This window comes from Anser cygnoides, chromosome 1, assembly GCF_040182565.1.
Source record: "Anser cygnoides isolate HZ-2024a breed goose chromosome 1, Taihu_goose_T2T_genome, whole genome shotgun sequence".
NCBI lineage: Eukaryota > Metazoa > Chordata > Aves > Anseriformes > Anatidae > Anser > Anser cygnoides.
In genome coordinates, this window is record NC_089873.1 from 38,867,827 (window position 1) to 38,888,724 (window position 20,898).

The following is a 20,898-nucleotide window of genomic DNA, read 5'->3' on the forward strand; positions in this document are numbered from 1 at the left end:
ATAATGAAGCTGTGTTTTCATGACCACTTTAAAATGGTCAAGTAGAGAATTACAGTTTTTAAAAATAATGATTTATTTTGGCATTTTTGGGGGGGGGGTTCAGTGTCAACATAAGTATCAGCAGTAAGTTAAGTGGGATAGATATGAAAATATTAGTACTGAGTCATTTGAACACTGATTTCACTAGAGTAGTAAGAAATTATTGTGTTTTTTATTTATTTTTTTTTTCTAGGGAAGCAAGCAGGGGTTGGCAGTGTAAAAGTTTATGCAGTAGCCCAATATTTAATACGCAGTATTTAATGTGACCTTGAGTTAGTGCTAGGCAATTTATTTTGATTAGCAATATTCACTCTGTTCTGGCTATTTTTAAAGGTGTGCAGCGGTCTTAGTTGTTCCCTTTATGTAACTAATAGCAAATGCTCTGGTTAAGGTGCATAGGTATTACTACTAATGGAAATGAGATGTGAGTAGAGTACAGCTGAATTTCTTCTGCAAACTGGAGTTTTTTACATCCGTCTCCTCACCCTCCAGTCACTCCTATACCACGTGTACGTAGGTGTGGCTACTGGGACATGGTTAAGGTGATGTGGCTTTTTAAATTGTAAAATAGGATATTTAAGAAAAGCTCTAAGGTTTTAAAAGGTTTTCATTAATTTTGAGTATATGGTTAAAAGAGCTTTCAAATTCCATTTATTTTGAAAAATGTCTGCCTGTAACATTAAAATCTTCGATATAAAACGTGACCCTTATCAACATGAGTATTTGCTTGTAGTAGAAGAAGAAACGCCTCCTTTAAGCTTTTTGCTCCTTTTCAGTATAGATATTTGTTGCTATTGGTAAAACAGGTGTGCTTTTGGTGATTTTCAACCTGCTCCTGTTCTGTCTGCCCAGATTGGTACTGTTGCCTTGATGTGCAGAGTAGTATCAGACGCAAAATTACCTGTGCAATTTCTTCTCACTGTTAAGTTCAGAATGATGGAGTGATTATTACGCAAAACTTAAATTCTTGATGCTGACTTGTAGGTTTACTAAGGGGTGGTCTTGGATGCAGAATTTCACAGGAATTTTGTTCCTCTGTTCTCCCCAGAAATGTCCCGTCTGTCCCCGTTGCTTGAAGACAACAGAAACCCCATGGTTTGCACAGGATCACTGGACAAGCTTGTGATGTTAATCACATGTTACAACATCTGTTCTGCCATTCATATTGCTCCTTTTTCCTGAATCAATTAGAGAAGCCAGAACAATTAAAGATAAATACTTGGAATTTGAACGCATCAGTTCCTGATAATTGAAGATGCAGCTTAAGATTGGAAAATAGATATAAATAGTAATTGCACCCTTTAATGGTTTATAATTATTTAGATATTATTCAACATACATAGAGAGGTACATTTATATGGGAAAATGTTCTCAGAGTATAATATGGATACTTGTGCTATTGTTAATTTGTTTGACTGTTTTGGGTGGTGTTTTTTTCCTTCCCCTCACCGTTACTGAATGATAATCTTTGTGGCAGTTGTCACAGATCTGATACCAATCATACTTCAACCCTGTTTTCAGCCCCCTCCACCACAGCAAAGAAGAAGAGATGATATTAGTGGATCCAATGCTATATTTGTGTGTTGCAAGATCCAGGTGTAAAATCCACCCTGCTTGAAACCAGTTGCACTGGGAACCCGCGTTCCTCCCCAGTAGGCAGTGCATCGGAAGGGGAAGCAGGAGTGCTCGGGAGCTGGCGGCGCCCACATTACCGTCCTGCTGGGTGCAGGTGATCAGCTTCTGCCTGTTTGTTGGGTGACTTCAGTAGGGACTGATCTTTTTGCGTCAGAGAGCAGCAAATTGGATAATTCTGGTGTTCTGTGACTAGGTAACTAATGGATGCTTCAATCCAGCTGACGGCCAGAGCTCTCTGCACCAGCTCAGCATGCTTCCTGATGCGTCTCCAAAACATGCCGATATCCAAAATTACAAGCTCGCTGGGCTGCTAGGGCAGCTTGTGCGTTTGGTTGGTAGGAGTTGCACCATCCTAATGACTCTTTGTTCCTTGAAGTTCTCGCTGGCTGTTTACAGTGATGCACGCTCCTTTTCATTTGCCACGCAGGCACTGTTTTTTGAAACGTTTGTTGGGCACGTGCTCTTCTGACCTACCTTCTCTCCTTGCCACACAGCCTTGCCCCTGTATAGGCTTCGGTTTGTAAGGAATTGTGGGAGAGTTTTTGACAAGTTGCCCTTTTTGCCCTGGTTTACAAGCAAAGCCCTGAAAATGGCAGCGGGAAGGATTTGAGTCTCACGTGATTGAGATCCGTATGTAAGGACCTTTGGACTCGCTTTTTAATGTTCTCTCTTAGCATACAGTTCCTATAGGGCAAGTAAAGTACTTCTGGCACAGCGTGTCTTGAAAATGCTTTTATTTCAAGGTCAGTGGCCGTTACTTTTTATTCCCTTGACCCTTTTAGTATTGCGGACTGTTTACACTACAGGCTTACGAAAAGCAGTGGGTTTGTTGGTGCTGCGTGCTGACGGTGCACAAGGTATAGCTGCAGCTCCCTGGGAGGCTTCGTCTGGGTCAAGTTTTGTCTTTGTCTAGTTTCCTGAGAGGTTGTATGTTTTGCTTTTTCTGAGCCCGTACACATCAAGCTGTATGTTTGATGTCCTTACAGTTGTGGCTTCGAACGGTTACATGGAGCAGGGTGTTAGATAAAACCTCTGTTTAAGTACAGAGCTACATGTAAGATTTCATAACTGCCTGTACAGAAATTAAGGGTGAAATTAATGGAGGCTGTGAGGGAGGGAAAAGGTCAAATCAGCACAGGACGGATGGGCAGTGAGATCTGCGGGGAGTTTTCCAGGCCTCCTGGACTCCAGAGGTCCTGGCCGCGGTTGCTGCTATGGGCGGTGGTGGTGCGGTCACCCGGCTGCCCTTCTCCACCCAGCAGAGGGATCGGCACTGGGATGATGGGTGCTCTGTAACTTACATCGGTCTTACATGCGACAGGGTGATATGATAACGCGTACGCCTTGGAAGGGATACATTACGTTTTATTATCACCAAGTTTGTCTGTAGTTTTTACTCTAAAATGGCTTCTAAATGCCTTTGAATATTGAAGAGAGGTTTGCTCTTTTGTTCTGTTTTTGCTTGGTAATGCCAGCATTTGTTGTTAGCTGCTCGTTGCTTAAGGGCAGGAGGAACCTGGTCTGATTCCTTTTTGTTCAGACAAACTATTACATCTCACCCATTTACTCTTGAAGTGAAACCAGTTAACTTTCTACCTAAATAATATACTCAGAAAGGTATCTGACGTTGGTTTTGGAGCTACTCAAGAGATCAAAGCTCCACTAGTTTTCTTGTCAGTTGATTACAGACATTAATTACCATGTATTTATTGCATGTTTAATTATTTGGTGTTTTTCATACTTAATGGCTTTTAAAAACAGATTTCTTATTCTCAGAGGTTCTATCAAGTTATCTCCTCTTGAAGTGTAAACAATCTTTTTTTTTTTTTCCATTTGACCAGTGATTTCTGGGTGCAAATATTTACTAAGCTATAACTTCTAAATCCAGAAATCCCATCTTAATCCATTTGTAATGAACTCACCTGCTTAGGATAGGACAGCTCAGGGATCTGGCAGCGTCCCGCATCTCTTCTGAACACCAGAGAGCACCTCAGCAGTCGTTAACGTGTTTCTCCACAAAATATAACAACGTGCAGGGGTCTCAGGTGGCAGTGTTCAGCTAGTACAATATGTATGCAAAGTTCCTCAGAAATACCTTTTAATCTGCTGCATTTTGTTAAAACTAGTAAAAACAAATCCTCTCCTTGGAAAACGCTGTTTCAGCTGAGCTGGTTTTGGAATTCTGGTGTGCTGAGAAAGTATTACATAAAAAACTTTTTTTCCTAGCACGTCAAGCATTGGATTTCTGTACCTGTCAGCTGGAGATGGTGAGTAAAGCATCACTCCTGAGCTTGCACCAGGCTGCTGGTGAGAGGCTGTCAGCTGTCGGTCTCTCTAGCTGAGTTTTACATTTTTACCCAAACTGGCTAGTTCTTTTCTATGTAGTTAAATTACTAATTTTTTATATTGTTTTAGCCCGCTACCTTTGAAAGCTGATCTTTGAGGACGTGTAGTCGTCTTCTGGGTATGTGACAGATCTGGATTTACCTCCAGAACTGTTACCCTGTGAACTTTTCTTGAGAGAAATTGTTTTTATTTCAAAAAGATAAGCAAATATATTTCTCTGCTCTCAATAGCATGTTGGAAACTCTGCCCCCAGACCTTGCCTACGGAAAGCCAACAAAATGCACCAAAAAAACTGGTTTGGGGTTTTGCTGGTTTGTTTGCATATTGTTCCCAGGGCTTTCCTGAGCAGTTGCAATGTGTTGTAAGGAGTGAGAAGATTCTTTACGTACTTTACAGGAGTTTGAATATCAACAAGAGTAACAAGTGATTTCCCTTAGTTAAAAGAAATATTTGTTAAGATGCTGGAGCAGAGAAATATAACAAGGCAAATCTTTGTATAGATGTTTTACTGCTTTGAGTTTTCACCTAGAGAGTAACTGTAGAAGGGAGTTAGCAATTCTGGAAGGGAGTCTAGAAGTCAATTAAATATCTGTTTGAATCGGTTTTTGCTTCCATTCATCTGTAGTGGGAGTCTAGTTTATGATATTGAATCTTAGAAATTAAAGTTAAAATACAAACTTGAATTAGAATTGAACTTGAACTAGAATTGAGTGAGTTATTTTTATTTCCATTCTTGTCAAAGTAAGTGCCAGCAGGCTTTGTCGGCTTTTTATTTAAATGTTTTCATGCCAAAGTATTTTACATGCTGTGTTGTTTTTTTTTAAAACAACTGTGCTACTTTGTTAGAGACCCAAGGTTTCACCCACAGTCATGGTGCCGTAGATGTAAAAATCTATGAATAATTGGTTTTTATATCATGCTTCGGATGGACTTGTAATCCCCTGAAGCAGCAAGTTGGCTGTTTAAATTCGGTAAATAAAGTTACCTGTCATCTTACAGAATATTGTCGCATCGGGAGGGTATCCGTTTTCCTTGCTGTGGTTGCTTTAAAATTCAGCAGAGTCCCACAGATGGGTCAGAACCGTGTCTTTATTCATGTTCCCCGTTAACAGACTGCCTGTTCATCTGTGTTCCCCTGACTTCACACTGACAGCAAGGTATGATCGCTTATTTAATTGCAACACAGAGTAGGGTAACTACAAAGGTGTATCTGTGGGTGTAGTTTCAGGAGTGTTTCAAAGCCTTGGGGTGCTGTTGGGATAAGCAGTGCCACCCCCGTCTTGTGCTTGTGTGCTCACGTGGCCAACCTGATCGGAAGCTGGTGCAGATTAAGAATAGCCCAGCAAGGAAAACGATCGTTTTTAACCCAGGCCAGCTATCAGTGAAATAGCGATGTATGGGAGCGATGGCTAACTAGAGGAGCATTTCTAAGAAGCGCAGCCTAAGACAGTGGAAATGTAGGCACGTGTTTTTTTTTTACTATTTTTTTGCTTGTATAGCAGTAAATGTATTTCACTTACATTTATCAGAGATGAGGTACGCTTTAGCAGGAGGAGGGACGAGAGGCACTTCATCTGTGGTCAGATTGTGCTAACGAAGCTGGGATTCGGCATGACGCTCCAGCTGAGCTCCGAGAGCGGCCAGCTGTAGTCTTGCTCTCCCCGCACATTCCTGCCTCCTCTCTGTTTCGCCAGCCCTGTCACCAGGCCAGCAGGGAGGCAGCTCAGGAAGCTAAGCTGGCTGCAACACAACCTTCCAAAAATACGTTTCCAGCTGGCCTTGCTCCACGACGCAGCTCACCGTGGAGATGGGTGAGAGTTTGCGCTCACCTGTGGCTGGGAGCGGGCAGGAGGGCACATGGCGGCGCCTCACGCCTGTGGTACTGGGCAGCCTCCTGCTGCCGGAGACCGACCTCCCGGAAGGTGCCGGCGTGTCTCTGAGCAGCCCTGCCGTCCTCTTCATCCTGCTGCCCCTGGTGCCTGCCCGTGAGCCCTGCCAGGGTTCGGCTGCTGCTGCTCCCAGTGCCTCCGCGGCGGGCTCCATCCGCGTTAATGGTAATAATAATTAGCTCCGTCTGCTAATAATAATAATAAAGTACTGGGATCTTCCGCTGTCTGTAGAATCAATCTATTACAAGAGAAAATAGGCATTCAGTATAGCCATCGGATGCTGGCAAAATGGCTAGGCAAGGACATGCTTGTCCATGCTAACTGTAAACCAAATCAGCTCATCATGCACTGTTTGAAGTCCTGGTGTGGTATTTTCAAGCACATCGGCCTTGTTCTTCATATCTAGAAGTTGCAGATGTTTGCAGCATGTAAGGTTCCCTCATGAAATAATAGAGAATCATAAAATCAGCGTGTACTTGTACATAGAGGATGCCATTGAATGCAGTTCTGCTCATTCAGAGAGGGTTGCAGCTGAGCCTTCATATGCGCTTCTGAAACCCAGTCCTGCTACAAACACTGCGCTGAAAATGAGGAGCTACAAGCAGGTGGGGGCTGCTTGCTATATACATCTTGATGTTGCAATGAAGAAAAAGGATGTGACCACTGCATGGCAGCGTGTGCTGCACACACTCAGGCGTCGCAGTTGCTGATCACAAAACATGCATCTGCTATCAAGACAAGGATCCATAAAGATCATTTACTCTCCTTAAAAATTATCTGCCACTTAAGATCGAAGGTGATGATTTCAGTATAACGTGATGAATATGATTTATACTCTTGATTTAAAGAATTATGGCTTTTCTGTGTAATTGAAGGTACCAGTGCTTATAAATGTTGCGTGACACACAAAGTAGAGAGTTTAACCCTGAAAACCTTGCACAGAATTGACACAAAGTAGAGAGTTTAACCCCAAAAACCTTCCACGGAAGTGGTTCTCTAAAAGACATCTTCCACTTGGTTAGTGGAAGGAATCTTAAGGAAGGTCATGTTTAAATAAAATTAAATGTGACTTCTATGGTGAGGGAGTCTTCATTTTAGTGTAAAATCCTGCTCTTCAAAATTGGCACCTTCACTGTACAAACAGACTTTCAAATTACTAACTTGGGACTATAAAATGCCTGAGAAAGAACCTTCAGTAATGTCTTGAGTTCATTCTTAACACAAAGAAGAATAAAATCAGATATTTTTTCCATTTCCCACCATCTCACCCCAGAACACTTTTCCACATGATACAGATATAGTTGAAAAAACAGATTATTTTTTTTCCCATCACGGCTTTCTAAAATAATTATCTAAGTAGTAGCAAAGTGTGAAGTCCACAACTGATGGTATTGGGGGATTTTAAAACATGTCTGAGTTTGCAAGAAACACGTACATTCTTACATTATAATCCATTATTTTGAGAAGTAAAAGCGAGCAAATAGTTATTCAAGTTAACTTTAAAATGAAACTAGCAATTCAGTGGAATTATTTTACAGCATTGATTAAAGATATATTTTTAGGAATAACGGTGTAACAAAATTTGGTGCAAGATCCTATAGAAGGGCAAGGTGATGCCCTTGTTTCTCCAATCTCTAAATCAGTCATCACTCGTTCTCTGACAGATGTCATTTGCTTGCAGCCTCATGTCCACTCACTCAACAAGGACCAAGACTTGAGCCCAAGTGTGTTGGCCAGGATCCCCTGTGAGCAGCACAGGACAGGAAGAAAGCTGTCAAATCCTCGTGACACCTCGGGGGTTCCTCTTGATTGCTGGTGACAAACTAATTTTTGGATGACCTTTTATATCCTTTAGTGATCATCCAGCATTGTGTCATGGTCATTTTAGTTTTCAGCTTCCATAAATCTTAGGACAGGCAGCTGTTCATCATCTGTTTCTCCTTTGTTTTTCTGTAATAAATGTTTTTAAATATATGCCAGTAGGCTGTGTTGCGGGCTGGCTAACGGGAAGGGGACTGATCTATGTGATGTGATGCTGCCGTCCTCCAGGCTCTGCCACTGGCAGAGGTCGGGGACCTGTGTTCTTCCTTCTCAGCCCAAGCTAAGCGTTTAATCCACGTTCTGGTGCCAAGGCACTGACACACGTACATGCACACTCGTACACGCCCATTTCCATTCCTGTTACCTGTCGTTCTCATATTACTTTTACAGTTCTTTACAATCTTTATGAGGTATTTGTGAAAAGTGGACAATTCAGTATGGAGTCTGTAGGCAGGTATGTTAATTCTTTAATAAAAGAAGATGCTCTGTGATGTTAAAATTGGGCAGCAGTTGTCTCCAGTGGTGAAATATTCATCTAACAGAATAAAGGTTGGTAGGGCTCTGTATAGAGAGATCTGGATTGCTACAGAAATTTCTGTTCAATGTTTCAGCAGTGTTCAAGAAACAAACATTTTCTAAAACCCAAAGAGGAGCTTTTTTTTGAAAATCAAAAATATAATACAAGTAAATGGGACTTCTAACCTGTGTTACTTGTAGCACACTAAGAAAATAAAGATTTTTAGTTTAATGGAAGTTTTCTATCCAGTGTACTGGCAGATCACAGTCCAGTTTTTTGGTAACTTCCACCTCAGATAGGAAAAATAAAACTTTTTTAGGGCCTGTATCAGTTAGGCTAGTTGGGAGTCTGTTAAATCACTAACCAAGGAGTACTCAAAACAGATGAAGATGTTGTAAAGGGTGAAGTGCTATTTAATTGTGTGTAAATTGACAGTAAGAGATTCAGCAGCAAACAGAAGAAAAGGGTTGCTTTGATGCCCAAATATGATTAGGTTTGGGTTTTACTTAAATCTGCTGGGAAGATCAGGATGTGAATCACTTGGTAGAGCTCAGCTCGTGGATGGGTTAGGATGGTTCAAGAAATCAGCCACGCTAGATGTACGTATGCTCGTTTTCATTGCAAATGCAAAGAAAAAAAAATAACCTACTTGCTTTTTGACAGATGTAATTCAGCGGTAACGAGATTATGGATCTAACTAAGATCATGGATCTCGCTTCTCATCAGCTACCGGTGAAGTCTACGTAGTCCAGCTTTTGCGGAGAATGCAAATAGCTATTGTTAATCTTCCCCTCGTACACCCTAAGCTGGGGTTGTAGGGGAGGTGGGGTTAAATGGCAGTTGGAATTCTTCCTTAAAGTGGGAAGAAGAAACGTATGAGAAGCACATGAGGAGGCATGTGAACTGAACTAAGAAATTCAGCAGTCTTTCAAGTGTGATGAAAGGAATTTTCTGCAGAAAAGGGAGCAGCGATAAATAGAGGTGACAAACGATTTTTAAAAGAACCCAGATTTAGTGACACCTTGTAAGGATGGGACTTTCAGTTTTCCAAGAAACAACAACAACAAAAACACAGCTATAAAAGCAAGATGTTTGGGTAATGCCAGGTTACTTTTATCCACATGCTAGCAATTTTTTGATAAACAGAAACCAATGTATGGATAAGGAAGGACACAAGTTGAGAATACATACCAAAACAGTATTTTTTTTTAATTTCTTTTTTATAAAACACAGTAGCATGGTCTTAGCTTTGCTAATGTGTTACTCTGTCTGCTTTTAATTTGGGTAAGGCAAACCTTGCAGGCTTTTTAATGTTATTTTAATTAATGTATTAGAAGACTATGTGCAAAACATGTCAAAAACATAAAAGCAAAACGTAACCTTTCCTGAAATGTTGGAATGAACACTATTTCAGAGGTCAGAATAATGCAAAATATAAATTCAGTGCCACTTAGTTAGCAGATTTGGCACTTTGCTGGCTTTGAAGAATTGGCAAGAGCTGTGGGCCTCAAGTTTTAGGAGGCATTTGTGGTTAAATATTAGAGAGCTGACTCACTATTTCAACAGTTTGAAGCCAGGCATCCTTTTCAAGAATTAAGCTCAAGTCTCCCTTCTTCCTAGGGCCCATTACTTGACTTAATTGTTGTACCCTTTTGCTTTATTTTCCCATCTCCTTGCCTTTCTCCTTGATCCTCTATCCAAAAACCTTTCCTGTAGCAACGATGCTTAAAACTTCAGTCCCATTTCTGCTGTTTTGTTGTTGCATAAAAATGATACTTTCGCATATGTTGTTTCTCAGAGGGCATTTTTAAAGATATTTGGAGTTTCCAAGACTAAAACAATTCAGTGCAGCTTGCTTGTTTAACCTAATGCAGTGGTTTGGAGTTTGATGTTTTGGTTGTTTCTTTTAAAAGGATGTAGTTATTTTGGCAGACATTCACAGAAAACAGCATGGTGTTGCGGATCTGGAGAAATTGTTTTATTAAGAAAGTTAAAAAAATATATTTGCATGCGTGTAAGTTGTTTTAAAAATGATACCAAGTAAAATTTAAGTCTTGTTTCTCTGGAAGTTTAGAATAAGGGGATAATTTTTTAGAGAAAATTTAAATAAGAAACAAGGAACATTGTCTAATCCTCAGAAGGATTAATGGGGATGGTGGCATAAATGGCTCGTATTTTTTTTTCAAGATACCTTTTCATTAAAGACCTAGTTTTTTTTGGTTTTTTTTTTGAAATACGCTAACCTGAAGATGTTAAACTCCATTTAATGTCATTTTTATCTGTGTACCTGTAGAAAAGAGTAGTTGTATTGATGTAGTGCCTAGATGAAATGTGTGAGTGTCTTTTATATCGCCAAAAGATGGGGTGGAAGCTTCCTTCAAGGGAACGTGGGTCTCAAAGCGCTATGCTAGAAGTAAGTGGAGAGAGGTATAGGATCAGTGTCATGGAAGTGAGCCTGAAATGTCCCGTTGTTAGCAGGACACTGCTACCTGCTGTAGTTATCTCTTTGCTTTTCTGACCCGGCCCTTGAGGTTGCTCTTCCATCTTCATTTTGACATAGTGACAGTGGTGAACACAAGGGCTTTTCTGTTGGAAAAAGCATGTATTTTGAAGGGATTACTGAGAAATGGTGTTCCAAGAAATGTTTAACTAACTTATCTGAAGTTGAGCATTTTGCTAAAATGATCGCTTTTAAGAAGAACTGTAGAGCTTATTTTGTTTAAATACTAACATGTAATTTCCAAATTTTATATAACAGCTCTTCAAGATAGTTGGCAGGTCATTGTCAAGGCAGACTGTTTGGGAACATTTAGTTTAAAAAAAAATGCTTTTCTATTTTTTTCTTGTTTCTTTTTATTTTAAGTGGGTTTGGGTCATTGTTTTACGATAATCAGATTGAATCCAGATACACCAAAAAACTCCCCCAAACCTCTGCAGCAAAACAGAAGCATCACTTGAGTTGTGAAGGTCTGAAACCCACCTGTGCAAATTTGGGTGTTGGAAAGGAAGGAGGGGGGAAAATAAGAGAAGAGAAGGAGAATCTCTTCTGCCGGAGCCGCCTGGAGAGGGATGCTGCTGCCGGGGCAGCTCCTGATGTGCGCAGAGAGGAGGAATCGGCTGTGCTGGTGCATCAGCCCTCCCAATCACGCCTTCAAAGAGGGCTCGGAGGGCGGCACGCAGAAGCTACGGGCTGGTGTGCCGAAGCTTGCGTGTGGTTGCAATAAATTTGTTTTCACAGGAGCCAGGAGGCTGGCAGTTTAGCTTGGATTTTGCCAAGTTTCTTTTTTTTTTTTTTCTTTTTAATCTTGGAAAGGGCTAGCGAGAGAAAAGGAGTGTACGTTTAATACTGGATTTCAATCATAAGCCTGACAGCATGCTCATTTAATAAAAATCTTGGGGTAAAGCTCCACCTGCTAGCATAAATGAAGTTATAAACTGGATTCGGCAACCTCACCTCTGCCGTTCGTTGTCTGTTTTCCATAATTGCAGCCAGTGGCACCAAACTATTTCTCAGCACGTTTAGTTTCTTCTTGGATCTCCTTTGTTGTAGTTCTTAGCTCTGTGATGGTCTGTTAGCACCGGTGTTTTGTTCTTCCTGCCAGTACTTCTGCTAGTGAGCACTGCTGCCTTTTCTGCCTTATGGTACTGATGCAGCTTCAGTCTTAATTTTCTCAACTCTCATTGCCAAATGGAAGAAGGGCAAGGATTATGTCTGACCTTAGCACCATCTCTCCAAAATACATTCACAGCGTGGGGCCGAGGCGTTGTTACGTCAGGCTGCGCGAGGCCAGGACATCTGAAAGAAGAGTTGATTCGAAGGATGGCAGCGTGTGTGGGGAGGCAAGGAGGCAAGGTTTCTTCCAGTTCTGCTGAGCACACGTATCCCTTTAAAGCGCTCTGTTTCCATGGGAGAGTATTCCAGCTCTGGCACCTCTTACATCTGTTCTGTCTTCAGACATCAAAGCGAATTAGTCAGTCTTTGCTGATGTACAGAAATCGTCTATTTTTTCTCCAAATAATTACAAAGTGAATAGGACCATTCTGCGACCGTTGTGGGAACAAGTCTCTTGGAGCTGACCACAGTCAGTAATTACTAGTTCAGGGCAAACGCTTTATTTTGATGCTGCATCTCTTCTGTGCATGTGAGGTCTGGTACGTGGGAGTCCCGTGTTCCAGAAACCTAAGTTTTGTTTTCCAATTGAAAGAACTTGGCTTCGTGGTAGTGAATGTAGGCTAGCCAAAATAAATAGAAGGTCATAGTATGGGCTATTTTAAGTCTTAAGTAGGATACCAGGATTCTGAAATCATATAGAATTTGCCACCGTGGATTACATCACAACTCTGAAGACGCGGGGCTTGCCACATCAGATGAATCGGTTACCCATTTAATCTGTTGTACTACCCAGTTAGGAGATGGGCAGGATTCAGCTATCAGCAGAACTGCAGATTGCAGGATCCCTTCAGCCACCTTCACCGATATTCTGCAAGGAGTAAAATGGTGATAAAGCAGTTGTTATCTTGCTCAGCAGCAGTTTGCCTACATGGTGAGTTGGTTTCTCTGTTTGTTAGTCTGCCTGCTGTCTCCAGTGCCTTCCACTTCGATGAAAAATTTGTTCTGTGCTGAAAAATTAAAGCAGCTTTGTTGCAGTGATGTCTGTGTTTAGCGAGCGCAGGATGTCCTGAGTTACTTAGAAATTGTCTGTGTATAACCTGAAACGCTTGGCTTTGTACTTTCGGTTTGTGCTTAATCTCCGGGGTGACGGTATCCTGGTGCAACTGGTCGATGCTCCAGGATAACCGTCAGCATCAACATTGCTCAAAAACTCTGAGCTGGGAAAACTGCCTATCATAATGTGTCTGTAGGGACTTGGCTGTGTTTTCCTCAGGTATTTCCAGTTGTGAGAGTTGAAAAGAAGAGAGAGATGCGCTGGAATGAGCTTCAGGGAGGGGCAGGTTGCATGCTGTACGGCTCATCCCGGGGCAAACAGAAAAACAGAAAACAGAAGTTCGGTGGTGTTGCTGGCTTTCAAAGGAGCTGAGCATGTAAGCTTCAGGTTCTGCCAGAAAAGTTTGGGCAAGTAAAGGTAGTGCTACTTCTGCCATTATTTGGGGGTGTTTTAAATGGGACTTAATACACAGCTTGTGCAGTATCTTTTAAAGCATGTTTTTCCTCTTCGACATAACCCAGTCCCCAGTATTCTTCGTGAAGGAAATAGTGAAATAGGCTGCTTCAAATTTCATTCTGTGCTCGCTGCTTGTGTTTTTGCGTGGCAAAAATTCACTGTTCACAGGCTAAATGCCAGATGTAATTAGACACCAAGCAATATTGGACATGGTATGCAAGGGTGGAAACTGCGAAGCACAAAGGATGTCAAATCTGAAATTAAATGAATTCATATTTAGTATCACTCTGTAAAAAGCTTTGAAAAGACAAATAGGACAGGAAACATGAGGGTCGGGGGGAAAGATGGAAAGGGAGTTGCAGAGAGTGGTCTGTGTCCTTAAACGTTTGACAGTGATTTTGTTTCCAGATACTCGAGGTCATGGAAAAGATTAAAAATCTTCTAACATTTTTCAAGAGAAATCAGCGTTAAGGCGGTGTGGTTCCTGCATGAAGCCAGTTGTGGAGCTGTACCAAAATGGGGTTGCTTGTTTTGAATGTCACCGCTGTCCCCAGGTACTGGGGAAAGGGGTCAGCCTCAGGTGGAGGCATTGGTTTAACAGCATTCAGGCCAGCAACCTAAAGCAGAGGATGAATCTGGTGTTGTATTTAAAAACAAGTAATAGAAATTTTTTTCTCCATACTCCCTAGGTTTTTCTTTGCACTTTTCTATTTGCAGTACAGAACTTCCTTTTTTTATTTTTTATCCCAGTTGAGGTAGATACTTTTAAAAATAAAAATTAAAAAGTCTAGACGAGGCAGATGCTAGAAGTGTAATGGGTCTGTTCCTGCACAATGTGGTTTTAAGTGTTACGTATCTTAATAGCTTGGGAAGAGCAATGTTCCATTTTTAAGGAGTTTTATTAGAGGTGACAATATTAACATGCCTGGAGGAGGGGAGAAGGGGGAGCTTTCCTTAATCCTGAGCAATTTGTACATATTTTTGCATAGATACAAATAATTTGTTGCCATCAGTTCTGACAATTCCTGAACTCGAAGGCAGCAGCAGCGAGAGCCCTTCTGGGCTTGGGCCAGCTGTCTGCGGAGAGCAAATTCTACCTTTAGGCTGCAAATTCAACAGGCTTCGTTTCAGTCTTAGTGGAGACTTGATGGGGTTTCAGAAAGAAAGCCATTTAGTTTCATCCCACTTGCTGCTTTAGTTTCAGGCTGCTTCCTTCCACCTGGGGGAAAGCAAAGAGGGGCGCCGTCAGGTGGAAGGAGGCCCTTCGGCTCTTCGCTACCGCTTGTTCTGCTTTACACAGGTTATTTTCTTGGCAAGGTCACGGTTTCTGTGAAGGGCACTATTTTGGGAGGCCTTCGGGTGAACTTCTGTATTTCTGTTGTGTGGTCTGGTGCCAGTCATTCTCACAATGAGAGCACTTTGTGATGAAAAATGCCTGGCATTGATGACCCTAGGACAGAAAAGGACGTGTAAGTTAAATAATTCCTTTCTTGTCTTCTACATGGCAAATGTAAGTCAAAGGATGGAAGAATCTGAGTTAGAAATAGCTTGTGGGGTCTGTTCCTTCAGAAGTCTTAAAAACTTCAGGAGAAAACACTAGCCACTCTTCTAAACTTTTCTTGTTCCCATAAACACTGGTATCAGCAGAATACTTACTTATAAGTTACCGTGTTCTCTTCTTAAGATGTGTCTGATAATCCTAGATAACTTCAACTTTTAAAAACCGAAAAGAACCTCAGATGGCAGGAGGTTCATCTCCTGTTTTGTTACTGTTATGATTCACTGGCAGGTAACTTTAAATAGAGAAAAGCTTGTGAACAAAATGCTGCAGCTAAAAGAAAAAAAAAAAAGAAAAAAAGAAGAAAAAAAAGAAAAATTGTGAAAATATCTGAGATTTTTTTTTTTTTTAATATAATAAATGTTTGTCATTCTAACTGTCCCCCAAGCAATAACTTGAATTTATTTCACAGAAGTCAGCTATGAAATTGAAACCTTCCTCGGCTTGGTGCAGAAGACAGCCCTCATGTTCAGTGCTCCCTCTGCTCCCTTCCCACCGCTGAGCTTTTGCCTTTCAAAAACTTAAGGGTTTATCCTAAGGCTGTCAAGTACAACTAATATCCTATTTTTTTTCCTTTTTGTTTTCTTGATTGATCTGAGCATTAATTACAGAGTTAAGAAAGAAGCAGGTGTTGAAAACCATTCATATAAATTGTATTTTTAAGAGTATGGTAATGAAACTTCAGATTGAATATAGCCTTTCTGTTTGTTCTTGACAGCAAACAGCTGTGAGAAGCCTGGAGTTCTGCAGCTCTGAAACGTTCAAGTGTCATGATGCTGGTGCAGCTGGAAAAAATCTTAAATAGACTTAATTTTTGAGCTGTCTGAATTGTCGTGATTTTAGCGGTGGTGTTGGCTAACTTGTTTCAAGCGTAGATAAACCATGGCTAACACTTGGCAATGGTTGTGGGACACATTTGGGAAAATGTTTTAGGAATCAGCAGAGTTTGAACGATGAGGTTTTCGTCCCTGCATTGTTACTGAAGAAAAAACAAATGTGAGATGCTAGGCGTGCCAGCATCATCAATTCATGTGCTATTTCATGTTTTAAAAATAATTAAGGAATTGAAAAATATTATTCTACTTAGTATGCTAAATAGAATTCTTGACAGAAGTTAATGAAAAAGGTGAAATACCCCTGATGGAGATCCATCCATCTCTGAATGAGTTTGCAGTTTTCATATGCCTCCAAAAGCTGCAGTACTTTTGTTGGCTTGCTTTTGTCATAACACACAACATTTCCACCAAAATTGATGTTAAATGTAGAGAGTTTGATAATACATATCTTATTTTTACTCTACCTTTTTAATTAAGCATTTTAAATCTGAGTAAGAAATAAAAGCACAGGGGTGTTCTGTGTTGTAGTTGCTGGGATTAAAAATAAATAAATAAAAATTTAATTGTATAGACCAAACAAGAAACAGTCTTTGAAAACAATGGATGCTGACACTTTACGATTTAAAAAGTAGACACAGGCTTCCAAATTGGGTGACGGAGAACTCGATGGGGCTGAGAGCAAGATGCAGAGCATCTGGCAGCGTGGCAGCTCGGGGCTTTGAAAGGCCGCTTTGTCCTTGGAAGAGAGCATGCCCGAGAGATGGGTTTCCAGCCTTTGCTTCTCCCTGCCTCTTCTCAAGTGTGCTGCGCTTCGGGGTTTTCACTTCCCTGACTTTCAAAGGAGGTGTGCTAGGAATAACTGGAAGCAGAAAGTAGCCCCCCAGAGGTAACTTAACGTTGGCTTCTGCAGCCGGAGTGTGCGGAGCTTGGCTCGTGCCAGTTTTTAAGTCAGCTGTGCAACTCTGAGCTGATTTTGGCGGGGCTACCAGTCAGCCTGAGCACAAGGAGGGAGGTTGCTGCTCATCCGTGTGCCTTTCGGGTCACAAGAGGAACGCACACGTTGTTCAGACCATTCCCGGCCCAGGGCCGATGGCAGAAATGCCAATGTTGTTAGAAATTTCAAGGGTTTGACTGTGGGATTTTAATTTTACTTTTTATGTTATTATTTTTAAAGCGTTGACAGTGTTTACAGCGGAGCCTCTCCCTTCTTTGACTTCTGAGAGAGAATCACTTGTAGCCTCTGCAGTAGTGCTGGTGGTGCCCGCTGAGGGGCTGTAGCATCCTTACCCCACCTCCCTCCCCAAAATAAGGTATTTTATTTCTAAATGTCTAAGGCTCTGCTTAGTCTATGAAGGAAGAGACATGCTTTACCTTACCAATCCAACTAATAAGTCTTACTGGATTTATGGCAGTTCCTAATTTTCACTCCTGTTCATCAGGTATAAACACGTGCAGGTCTTGCTTTGTCTTTCCTGCCATTTTTGCCTCGCAATGCACCAACGGATGTGTTGGGAAGAAGCACAAAATCCTCTCCTGCCCCTTCTCCGTCCTTGCATGACTGCACCCCGTGGCCACTGATGCTTTGTGAAGGGGAAATTACAGCTCCCAAGTTTGACATTGTAGACATAACTGAGAAGATTAACTTTTACGGTTGTGACTGAAATTGCCCACTTCTCCTCGTGTGTGTAAGTTTGTGTAAATATTTTGCAATCTGGGAAGATTTAAGAAAATCCCAAATAGAGTAAATAACTCTTAAGCAAAACCCAGCTTGTAATTGAAAACAACTTGTTGGAGAATTCTGTTACAGCTTTACATTTAAAAGAAGATAGGTGCTGTAAATCTGTGTGCTTTCATTTATCCATTAAAAACTGCATTTAGACCATTTAAGAATTCATGTGTAACGAAAGCAGGGTAGTCTACCGTACGTAGTCAAACCATGGGAAGGCTTTAAAACTTTCCTAGTAAAATATCAGGGTAAATATCACCGCAGACACCTGCATTAGTGTGATTTCCATGTGATTTTTTGTTTGTTTACTATATAATTCTTATGACTACCTGTAAGATTTGACAGATAAAACACAGTCCACCAGAGAAAGTGGGTAATTTTTTTTTTCTTTCTCTGTTTTCTCTCCCTTCCTGAAAGTTTTCTCAGGTAATTTGTTAAACTAAGTAAAGCTTAGTATTAGTGAAAGGGCTGGGTTTTCTGAACACTGTCAGAGGTCATCCTGTTGTCATCCTGTCCCCAGCTGGCTCAGGTACTCGCTGGTCTCTGCTGATCTGGTTTTGATGTGCTAAGTCAACAAAAATCTGACCTCACCCAAAAATCTATGTGTACTCAAACAGATTGGGTAGGGCCATCACCGAAACAGAGCCTGCGTGTGTTGCAAAGGGATTGATCTTGAATACAATTGCATACAGTTTCGTCGAAGATCAAGAAGGCTTGTGGCTAAAGGGCAAATAAATTATATTAAGGGTACGTGACTGGCTGCAAGTTCCTGATCCTAAATACCGTTTGGGCACAGGAGAGAGAGAACCCATGTGTTGTATATGCAAATAGCCGTGTCCGTAGAGCACTTCAGAAAGGTTGTCCTTCTGTGCCTTTGTGGAATCTGCGTCTTAGCTTCAACTTAAATACAAGTAGTAAACTATTTCTTTTTTAATGTTGTATGACCAATGTACTCAAAAATTTATGCTCAGTCCTTGTCATCCTTTTCCGCCAGCTGGGAATAGCTCTTTTGTGTCAGACTGAAGTAATCGGTCTAGTATCCTGCTTCTTACAGTAGTCAATAGGAAATATATAGGGAAGGGAATAACAATAACCAACATTTTATGACCATTCCTTAATGCCCATCCAAGAATCTGCAGCTCAGAGACTTCTTGAGCCCAATGGGAAAACCTTGAGTTTAAAAGCTCATTACAGAGATATTTATTTATTTTTCTTCCTTGCATCTGTCCAGTTACTTTCGGAACCTATACATTTTTGATACTCATTCCCATAAGTTATCGTAGATGGCAAAGTTTAACTACACGTGGCATGCAAAATATATTTTTGTGTGGTTTTTGAACCTGCTCCATAACGTAATCTGCTGTTCCCTAATGCTTGCATCTGGAGTAGTTGTGCTTTTGTTATCTTCTACACATCATTCTGTACTCCTATTTTCTGCCTTTGATTATCCATGCCACTTGTAGTATATTTTCTGGCTTTACTACGTCTTTTTTTTTTTAACCGGGAAGGGGGGTCACAGTTGCACACATGACTGAGTATGTAGGTGCTCTGTGGATTCATACAATGCAGTTGTATTTTAGTTTTTGCTCTTCTAGTTCTTTCTGACCAATTCTGTTTCATTTGCTTTATGTTGGTAGCTATCGAGCTAGTTTATTGAGCTGTCGAGTGTTTTCATGACTCCATGACAGATCTTCTGTAAGAAGTAAAGCTCTTTTGCTAGGTGTGTTATTTTGCATTTTCCAGTATTGTATTTCTGCTGTCCTGCTGCACAGTCCCTCTATAATAAGAGCGTTCTGCAAGTGTTACTGCGATGCCAGGACGGGGGGTGAGCTTGGGACTACGTTACGTTTGATGCTGTGCAAAACAGAAAGGTGCTTTAGCTTCTGAAAATGCTTTTAATTGAACCATAAGGCAGAGGTCAGCAGATGGATACAGAATCATGGCAGTACTCTTGGTGGGCAGAGTTGCAATGGTTTGCACAGACACCCTGAAAGGCTGGTAAGAAAGTGGCTGAATAACATGGTTTTGTGAGAATTTAGCCCTTCTCGCCAGTTCAAGAAGCAGTGTCAAAGAAAACATGAAGAGCTTGCTTGGCAGTTCTCCAGACAGCGGATGGAGGCTGCCAACTGCTGGCCTGGTGGCAGCAGGAGTGGAGCTTTCAGTGGTAAATGCAAGAGGGCAGCTTGTATGAGAGTAGTCCAGGCAAAAAATAAAATAAAAGTGAAAGCAAGCAATTTATGGTTAATGCCATGGAGCAAGAGCCACGAGGGATGCAAAGAAAGGGGATGTGTTAGCCATCCATACAAGGTGACATTTGTATGTGGTCAGTAGGATGAGCAAGAGGGCCTTGAGCAGAGTAAGTTGTGTGGCTTCCTCTGTTTGCCTGCCCTGGTTTGTTTCAGTATGTGCTAAGGATAACAGGAGATAGGCAATGGAAATGCTCGGGGAGCTCGAAGAGATGAGGCTGGGCCTAAGGTTCCCCGTAAGAGGCAGCCTAACTGTGGAGACCTCACTTGACGTAATGATGCCAAAATAAAAAGGCCATATGTATTTCTGTTAGTTTACTAACTGGCGTCTTGAAAACAAAAACAAAAAAACATTTTTTATGTACTTTTCTAGTTCTAGGTCAAATGATTAGTTCTGTGACAAGACAGCATGACACTTTGAAGTATGACAGAACCCCTGATGCCGCAACAGAGGCTGGGAATATTAATGGCCAAATCTAGGTGAGTGATTTTAGCTTTGACGGTTCCCTGGTTGTTTTGTTTCTTCCTCATTGCCTTAGTTCCCATCGCAGCTTTGAAGCAGCATGATGGTTCTCGGTATTCTGAGGTATTAATATTAGAATATATTGGAGATGAAATAACAAGTGTGTATGATTGATTTTGATTACATCCATTTTCTTTGTCTTTCTTGAGACATGGTAGCTATATTTCAGACTTCTTCATATACTACATCTTTTTATTTGCAACTCTATATACTTCTCCCAAACTACTTTGCAGTTATTTTTTTATTGCCTATTCAGTTCACTGTTGATTTATCTTTATGGTGAATGCAAAGGATGTCACATTACTGTCACAGTGTGCTGCTCTTTAGTTGTGTTACGCCTTTGTCAAAAGGTTTTGAGAAATCTAAGACTGGGCTTTATTAAGTGTGAGCATCTGTGCTTGAAGGCTTGTAGATGCTTCTGTTTTTCAATTTAGTGCCGTAGGGACCAGAGCTTGAAAACCTTTGCTGCAAATTTATATTGCATTCGTTGTTAATCTGCACTGCAGCTGTTTTCACACATTGCTCTTTTTAACAGTGTTATCACAGAATAAATTGGGTATCGTCAGTCGGGTGATAAGACCAACATCTGAACATCTATGTAGTGAGGCATGGTGGGGTGCCAGGGTAGGAAACCAGTAA

At 41.1% G+C, this 20,898-nt stretch overlaps 1 protein-coding gene and 1 long non-coding RNA gene across 5 annotated transcripts in view; one reads left to right on the forward strand and one right to left on the reverse strand.

The window, feature by feature from the left end:
- Positions 1-20,898, forward strand: part of FRS2 (fibroblast growth factor receptor substrate 2) — a 48,954-nt gene that overhangs the window by 9,889 nt on the left and 18,167 nt on the right. The window contains exons 1-3 of one of the 4 annotated variants that reach the window (XM_066992878.1): positions 12,350-14,839; positions 15,341-17,449; positions 20,110-20,216. The gene's annotated coding sequence lies outside the window, so the exon portion shown is untranslated. Of the gene's footprint in view, positions 1-12,349; positions 17,450-20,109; positions 20,217-20,898 lie in introns of those variants that run through there. The other 3 variants (XM_048065384.2, XM_013198160.3, XM_066992889.1) reach the window with 3 other exon arrangements.
- Positions 10,566-11,829, reverse strand: LOC136790175 (uncharacterized). Its single transcript, XR_010829659.1, has 3 exons — positions 11,702-11,829; positions 10,737-10,833; positions 10,566-10,654 (listed from the first exon to the last, which is right to left on the reverse strand). It is a non-coding gene; the product is annotated as an uncharacterized lncRNA (long non-coding RNA).